Source organism: Myotis davidii, unplaced genomic scaffold (assembly GCF_000327345.1).
Source record: "Myotis davidii unplaced genomic scaffold, ASM32734v1 scaffold580, whole genome shotgun sequence".
NCBI lineage: Eukaryota > Metazoa > Chordata > Mammalia > Chiroptera > Vespertilionidae > Myotis > Myotis davidii.
The window spans coordinates 268,453-275,502 of NW_006293313.1; the positions used below are offsets into that span (position 1 = coordinate 268,453).

Genomic DNA, 7,050 nt, shown 5'->3' on the forward strand with positions numbered 1-7,050 from the left:
ACATACAAAATACAGAATGTCAGAGCTTAGCTTAGCCTACCTTAAACGTGCTCAGTATACAAAACCACTGGGAACACAGTCCACTGTGGAGTATCGGTTGTTCACTCCGGAGTACCTCCCCGGGAGCTGCAGCTCACCCCTTTGCCCAGATTTCCCAGCTAGCCTGAAAAAAGAGCAGAATTCAAAATGTGAAGTATGGTTTCTACTGAATGCATATCACTTCTGCACCATCTTAAAGTCAAAAAGTCTTACGTTGAACCATCCTAAGTTGGGAACTGTCTATAAACACATTTTGTAAACGAACACTTCCTATGAAAATGCAAGACTTTGTTCTTACTATTTCATGTTGGGTCTTGATTCTAAGGCTTTTCACCTTTCATCCTACTCATATCTGTGCATAGGGTACCAGTTACACCAAGATTGCCTCAGAGTCTTAAATACTTGGCTACAACCTGAAGTAGTGTTGTCTGTTCCATATCCTGCCTTGTTTCAAAGATGCCTAATTCTGGGAAGCTTCATGGAAAGGGCATAGATGATGATGGTCTGAACCACCATTACTGACCTCCCAGCTGTCCCACATACATGCCAGGTAGGCTCCCACCTGAGTGACTTTGCACTGACTGCTCCTTGGCCAGGAAGTCTCTTCACCCAGACATCTGCAAGGCCACACCTTCCTTCTTTCAAGTCTTTGCTTAAAACACACCTTCTCAAAGAGGACTATCTTGATCATCCCAGTTATATTACTTACTTTTATATTTTGTCTATCGTGTAAGCTCTAGGAGGGCAGAGAACTTTATTTTGTCACTGATCTAGCCTTAGTACCAGATCAGTACATAGGTGCACAATAAATGTCATTTGAATAAATAAACTGAGAAGTGATTATTGTATCTTTCTTCCAAATAATGTGACAGAAGCCTTCATTTTAGTAACATCTCTGAGGCAAAGGTTATGTTCACAGTCAAACTTTTCATCCTTCCATCTGTTTTCCATATTGCAGATAGAAGAATCTTTTCAAAGTGCAAGCTTGGTGATGTCAGCCTTCTTGACCTCTGCTTCAGAAGCCCTAAATGGCTTCCTATGTTTTGAGAATTAAGACAGAATTCTTCGACACAATCTATAAAACGTAGCACAGATTGCTTCTTGCCTAAACCAGAGGGCCTTTGCAAAAGCAGTTTTCTCTGCTTGGAATGCTCTTTCATTCTTTCATTGCTTAATAAGCTTTAGGATCAAAGCAACATCCTAAGAGTGGGAGAGAGCCTGGACACCGAACCCTGCAAGCAGCTTGAGGAGGCCCCTTTGAATGGAGGAGTGAACAGGCAACATTTCAAAGTGTGAGATAGGCAGGATGAATAAATTCTGGAGAACTAATGTATAGCAGGGTGACTATAGTTAATAACAGTGTATTGTATACTTGAAATTTGTGAAGAGACTAGATCTTAACTGTTCTCACCCCCTCAAAAAAAAAAAAAAAAGAAACTGTAAGATGATTACTACGTCAACGACTAAACATTTCACAACGTATACAAATATCAAAACATCATGCTGTATACCTTGAAAATATGCAATTTTTATTGGTCACTTATATCTCAACTGAGCTGGGGGCAGAAGAAAAGGTTATCACCCATTCACACTGCTGCTTCTAATATCCTTTAATCTTAGTCCTAACAGCTATTAAGTTGATGAGTTATGTTAATGGAAAAACAACACAACAGAAACACTGCCAAAATTTTACTTTAATAGAGAGCAGCTTTCTTCCCTTCTAATTATGCTTTAGTTAACTCCTGCTTATTCCTCAATCTCGTTCAGCTCAAGGGTGACTTTCTCAGGAAAGTGTTCCCTAAGCAGAGCCTATCCACCTTTGACGGGCTCTCATGGCATGTGTGCCTCTCCTTGGCACTCATCACAGAGACGCATGCTTTCCCAAGTATGTCAGCTTGCTAATTCCCCCAACTGGACTGTCAGCTTCGTGTTGGTAAGGGACTGAGATTAGGTTTGTTCACTATTTGACCCCTAGTGCCTAGTACGGTGTCTATCATGGTAGGTGTTCTCTGTATCTATGAACCTGTTTCTATTTTGTTTATTCATATTGATACTTAGATTCCACATATAAGTGAAATCATATGGTATTTGTCATTCTCTGTCTGACTTATTTCACTTAGCATAATACCCTCTAGGTCAGTGGTTCTCAACCTTCTGGCCCTTTAAATACAGTTCCTCATGTTGTGTCCCAACCATAAAATTCTTTTTGTTGCTATTTCATAACTGTAATGTTGCTACTGTTATGAATCATCATGTAAATATCTGGTATGCAGGATGGTCTTAGGCGACCCCTGTGAAAGGGTCGTTTGACCGCCAAAGGGGTCAGGACCCACAGGTTGAAAATCGCTGCTGTAGGTCCATCCATGCTGTCACAGATGGTTAAAATTTCATTCTTTCTTATGGCTGAATAATACTCCATTGTATATATATACCACAACTTTTTTAGACAGAGAACAGACTGATAACTGCCAGAATGGTGGGGGGTTGAGGAGCTGGGTAAATAAGATTAAAGGGATTAAGAACTACAACTTGGTAGTTACAAAATAGTCATTGGATGTAAAGTACAGCATAAGGAATATGGTCAATAATATTGTAATAAGTATGCATGGTGGCAGATGGGTATTTGAAATATTGGGGGAACCACTTTGTAGGGTATGAGTGTCTAACCACTAAGTTGCACACCTGAAACAAATACAAAATAATATTCAATATCAACTATAGTTGAAAAATAAAAAATTAGGAAAAAAAGACTATTGTTAAATGGATGTGTAGTTTTTGGTATCAGCTTTCATTCTATATTAGATCTATTCCACCACTAATGTTCCATGGTTCCCCCAAACTGTTTGTGTTTTAAATTTTGTGTGTTCCCCCCTCCCAACTGCCATTAGATGAGATGCAATAAATTCATGTGCAATAAATTCAAATGCAATAAAGTCATAGCTGATCTGCATACCCTCTGTTCTGTTTGTCCTCCTCTTGTTCTTAATAGCTGCCTCATGTGGCTGGCTCTTCAGATTTGGAATTTTATTTCAATCACCATTTTTTAAAAAATATATTTTATTAATTTTTTACAGAGAGGAAGGGAGAGGGATAGAGAGTTAGAAACATTGATGAGAGAGAAACATCGATCAGCTGCCTCCTGCACACCCCCTAGTGGGGATGTGCCCACAACCAAGGTCCATGCCCTTGACCGGAATTGAACCTGGGACCCTTCAGTCCGCAGGCCGACGCTCTATCCATCAAGCCAAACCGGCCAGGGCTCAATCACCATTTTTAATATTAATTTTATATAATTCTGTTATCACTTAAATTAATGCTGATTTTAAATGTGATTTGAGAGTTGCCTAACTAAGAACCACCAATTTTCAGTTTTCTAAAAATGTGTATATCCTAAATTTTTGTAAAATTTGGTTTAAGTGCTCTGAGTGTATGCAGAACTTTCCTACAACTCCAGAACTGACTATGACTCTCAGGTTTCAATAAAAACTTTTAGAATCCAGAGGAAAAAAGTGCAGGAGATGAGGATAGGAACAGGAAATGAAGGATGGAAAAAGAAAAAGTGAGGTGAGGACTGAGTGGATATGTGAGTTGAAGCCAGGAATTTCTTCATGCCAGGTTTCTAATCCTTATTCTATAAAATATGTGGAAATGTAAAAAAATTATTGTTTTTTCATATTTGGCTTATGACATTTGGCTTCAAGATTTATTTTATTTTTGAGAGGGAAGAATTCTCTGTGTAACACTCATTCTACTGACCTACTCAGTAAATCTAAGAGTTGTTTTTCTACCAGGGGTGATGGATTTGCTGTGATTCAGCCATGATCTGCTCCTCAGTCCCACTACCGGCAGGTCTCACAGATTTGTAAAATAGATGAGTCAATTAGTATCCAGCCTGCAGTTCTGAAGTGAGACCAAAGTTAGCCAACTTCCTTTGGCTTCAAATGCAAATCTGTCTACTTATTCTCTAGATGCCCTGGATGTGTGTACACAAATGTAAATAAAGAGATACACTATTTTAAATTATTTCCCCAAACCTGTCCATGTTTGCAACTGCTCAAAACATACATCCTGGCCAACGAGCTATGACAACCAGCCTAGGAAAACGACCCAGGGGAGTCAGGTAGTTTATCACATTGGCTGTCACTAGATATTATTCATCCAAAGTACCCTTTATACATGGAACAATAGGAGACTTTTACAGAGATCCAGAGACCTTGACAGATGGACCAAAAGTAAAGAAGGGACAACTTTTCAGTCTCACCTCATTGTTGTCTGGCTTTCATCAGAGAGAGCAGTTGGAGAGAGGTCCATTGAGTCGGCGCGGGGAAGGGTCTGTCGGTAAAGCTTCCAGAGGCTATATTGGCGCAGTGTTGGCATTTCATGATGTTTCCCATGATGTGCACACTTTAATTGCTGATATAACCTGTAACTAGGATTCGCACCATCATTCTTTTGGACATGGCGGAACTGAAAAAATAAAAACACACTGAAACAAATACATCCTGCCCTTATTATCAATCAAAAGACAACGTTAGTTAAAGCACAAAAGGGAAAGCAAAACATACCTATTCTAGTAAGTAACTCGGTGTGCAAAAGGAAGATTCTACAAGACATACATCACAGCAACTTCTCTCTGCAGTAAGCACTTTCCCCCTCCAGAATGATCATTTTGTAATTGGAAAAGGCCTCGAGTTTAAAGCCTGCCTCTTACAAATGTCACTTCCAAGCTTCAGTGCTAATCCAGAGGAAATATTATCCTAGTGGTCTCCGAGGCCCAATGTCTAGGTGTTGGATACATGATAAACTTACATGGAGCTTTCTTAGTGAGATATAGTCCTCCGGAGGATTGAATTTTTCAAGGCTTAGTACAACCCAACCCTTTAAATAAGATTTAAGCTTCCCTTGTCAGGTTCTTTTAAGAGCTTTTTAAATTTTTTTTTATTTGCTGCTTTGACCAGGTTCTAATCCCTAGTCTCTAGTGACAACCTTCGGCCATCTCCACCATTTCATGTCTGCTTTCCCAGGGCCTGGGGCAGCTTGCTTACTTGACGATATATGTACAGTTTTCATCTTTACAGAAGCGCCCCATCGAAATCATTTGAGATGGAAATTTTGCAACAACAAGACTCTCTTGCTACTTTAGTGATAATAAAACAAATGTTTTTCTTACTATTTCCCCCCCATTTTATAGGAGGGTATAAAGGGGATAAATGGTGATGGGAAAATAAAATAAAAAAAAGAAGTATAACTTCATTTTCTTTTATTAATAATTATCTAATGTCGTTTGGTTAGGGAAAATGTGCAAAGATTAATGTGCCTAGTTAGTGTTCTGTGCACTTTTACCAATCTAAAGTCATATTGAAATATTAAAGTATGTGAAATCAAGCACTGTTGTATTTTATTTTATTTTTTTATTGATTTCAGAGAGGAAAGGAGAGGGAGAGAGAGAGAGAGAAACATCAATGATTAGAGAGAATCATTGATCAGCTGTCTCCTGTACGCCCCGCACTGGGGATCAACCCCGCAACCCAGGCATGTGCCCTTGACCGGAATTGAACCTGGGACCTTTCAGTCCGCAGGCCAATGCTCTATCCACTGAGCCAAACCAGCTAGGGCAAACACTGTTGTATTTTAAAGGAGAACGTTTGAAATGAACTTGAATGTTTTATAATTTCTTCAATTAACATAAATGAAGGAAATGAGAAAAGTATATACACACACACATCCCAAACAGATGGGGACATTACTACCCTTATTAAAGATGTGAATGCATTTTTTAAAAAAGACTCTAAATGCTTGGGAAGTCCAACCGCCTAATGAGAGCCAAGCAGCCCAGTTGAATTCCTCCCCTCCCTAATAGGACAGGAAAAGTCCTTCAAGGGTCACTCCAGCCTTTCTGTCTGTTAAATGGAATGACTTAACCTGAAAATTATGGGTTTAAATATTTCTTCAGCTGCGAAGGGTCATTTATCTCAAGCCCCATTTTCATTTAATAATGACTGCTATGTTGAGACCTGACTGCTGACCTTGAATCTGATTGGTTCAGATACCAAATGGACGGGCTTTCTGTTCTCCATGAGGCACTACGAGTGGGTGAAAACGGTCATCTCAACTTCCTCTTGCGCCAGATATTCCAAGCACATGATGGTAATGGGCTTTCTTACTGACTTCCAAGTTATAATCAGGGCTAACTTCGATCAGGTGCCTGTTTCTTAAACACAGTGTGAGGAAGAAAGAGGCCCATGTCGGGTTGGACCAGCATAGGGCGAAGTAAGCCTGGTGGTCTGTGGGAAGAGTCATACAGTGAAGCCTGTTTGCACGAGTTTGCATACTCATGTCTCATTCCAAGCTTTAAGTCTACTTAAACGTCAATTTTAGCACAAATACACATTCAGTTTTTCAGGCAAGAATGAACTTTTCTGTATTCTCACCATTAATATTCAGTAAAACCTGTATATCAGAACATACATTGATAATTTTATCCGAAAGTTACCAGTAATTATGCCGATTTTGGCCTATTCCCTCTCTCTCTCTATCTTTCTTCTTTCCGTTCTTTCTTTTTTAAATAAAGCAACACAAATGTATTATCTTAAAAAAGTGAAAAAACAATATATATGTATATATATATATATAGTATTTTATTTTTTTTATTTTTTTTACTCCATTTTATTTTTATTTATTTTATTTTCTCCCTGAGTTGGGAGCTGGGAAATCCTGATTCAGCTGTTGACATATAACTTTTATTCCAGCCACCAAATTTATATATATATATACACACACACACACACATACACACACACTAGTATTCAGATTCTAATTCAAATTGGAACTAGATTCTGAATATATTTGCTGTGTGATGTTGCGTTCACTCTAATCTTTCTAAGCCTCACTTTCTGCACTTGTAAAATGGGTATATCACTGACCTCCTAGGGTTGCTATAAGAAATAAGTAGGCATTACTATTTAAAGGACTTAGCTATTACCATTAGAAGTATCAGCAAGTTAATGCTAC

At 38.7% G+C, this 7,050-nt stretch overlaps 1 long non-coding RNA gene across 1 annotated transcript in view; it reads right to left on the reverse strand.

Moving 5' to 3' along the window:
- Positions 1 to 4,308: 4,308 nt before the first annotated feature.
- Positions 4,309 to 7,050, reverse strand: part of LOC107183636 — a 173,038-nt gene continuing 170,296 nt past the window's right edge. The window contains exon 4 of the long non-coding RNA XR_001514420.1: positions 4,309 to 4,506. This is a non-coding gene — a long non-coding RNA (uncharacterized LOC107183636). The remainder of the gene's footprint in view (positions 4,507 to 7,050) is intronic.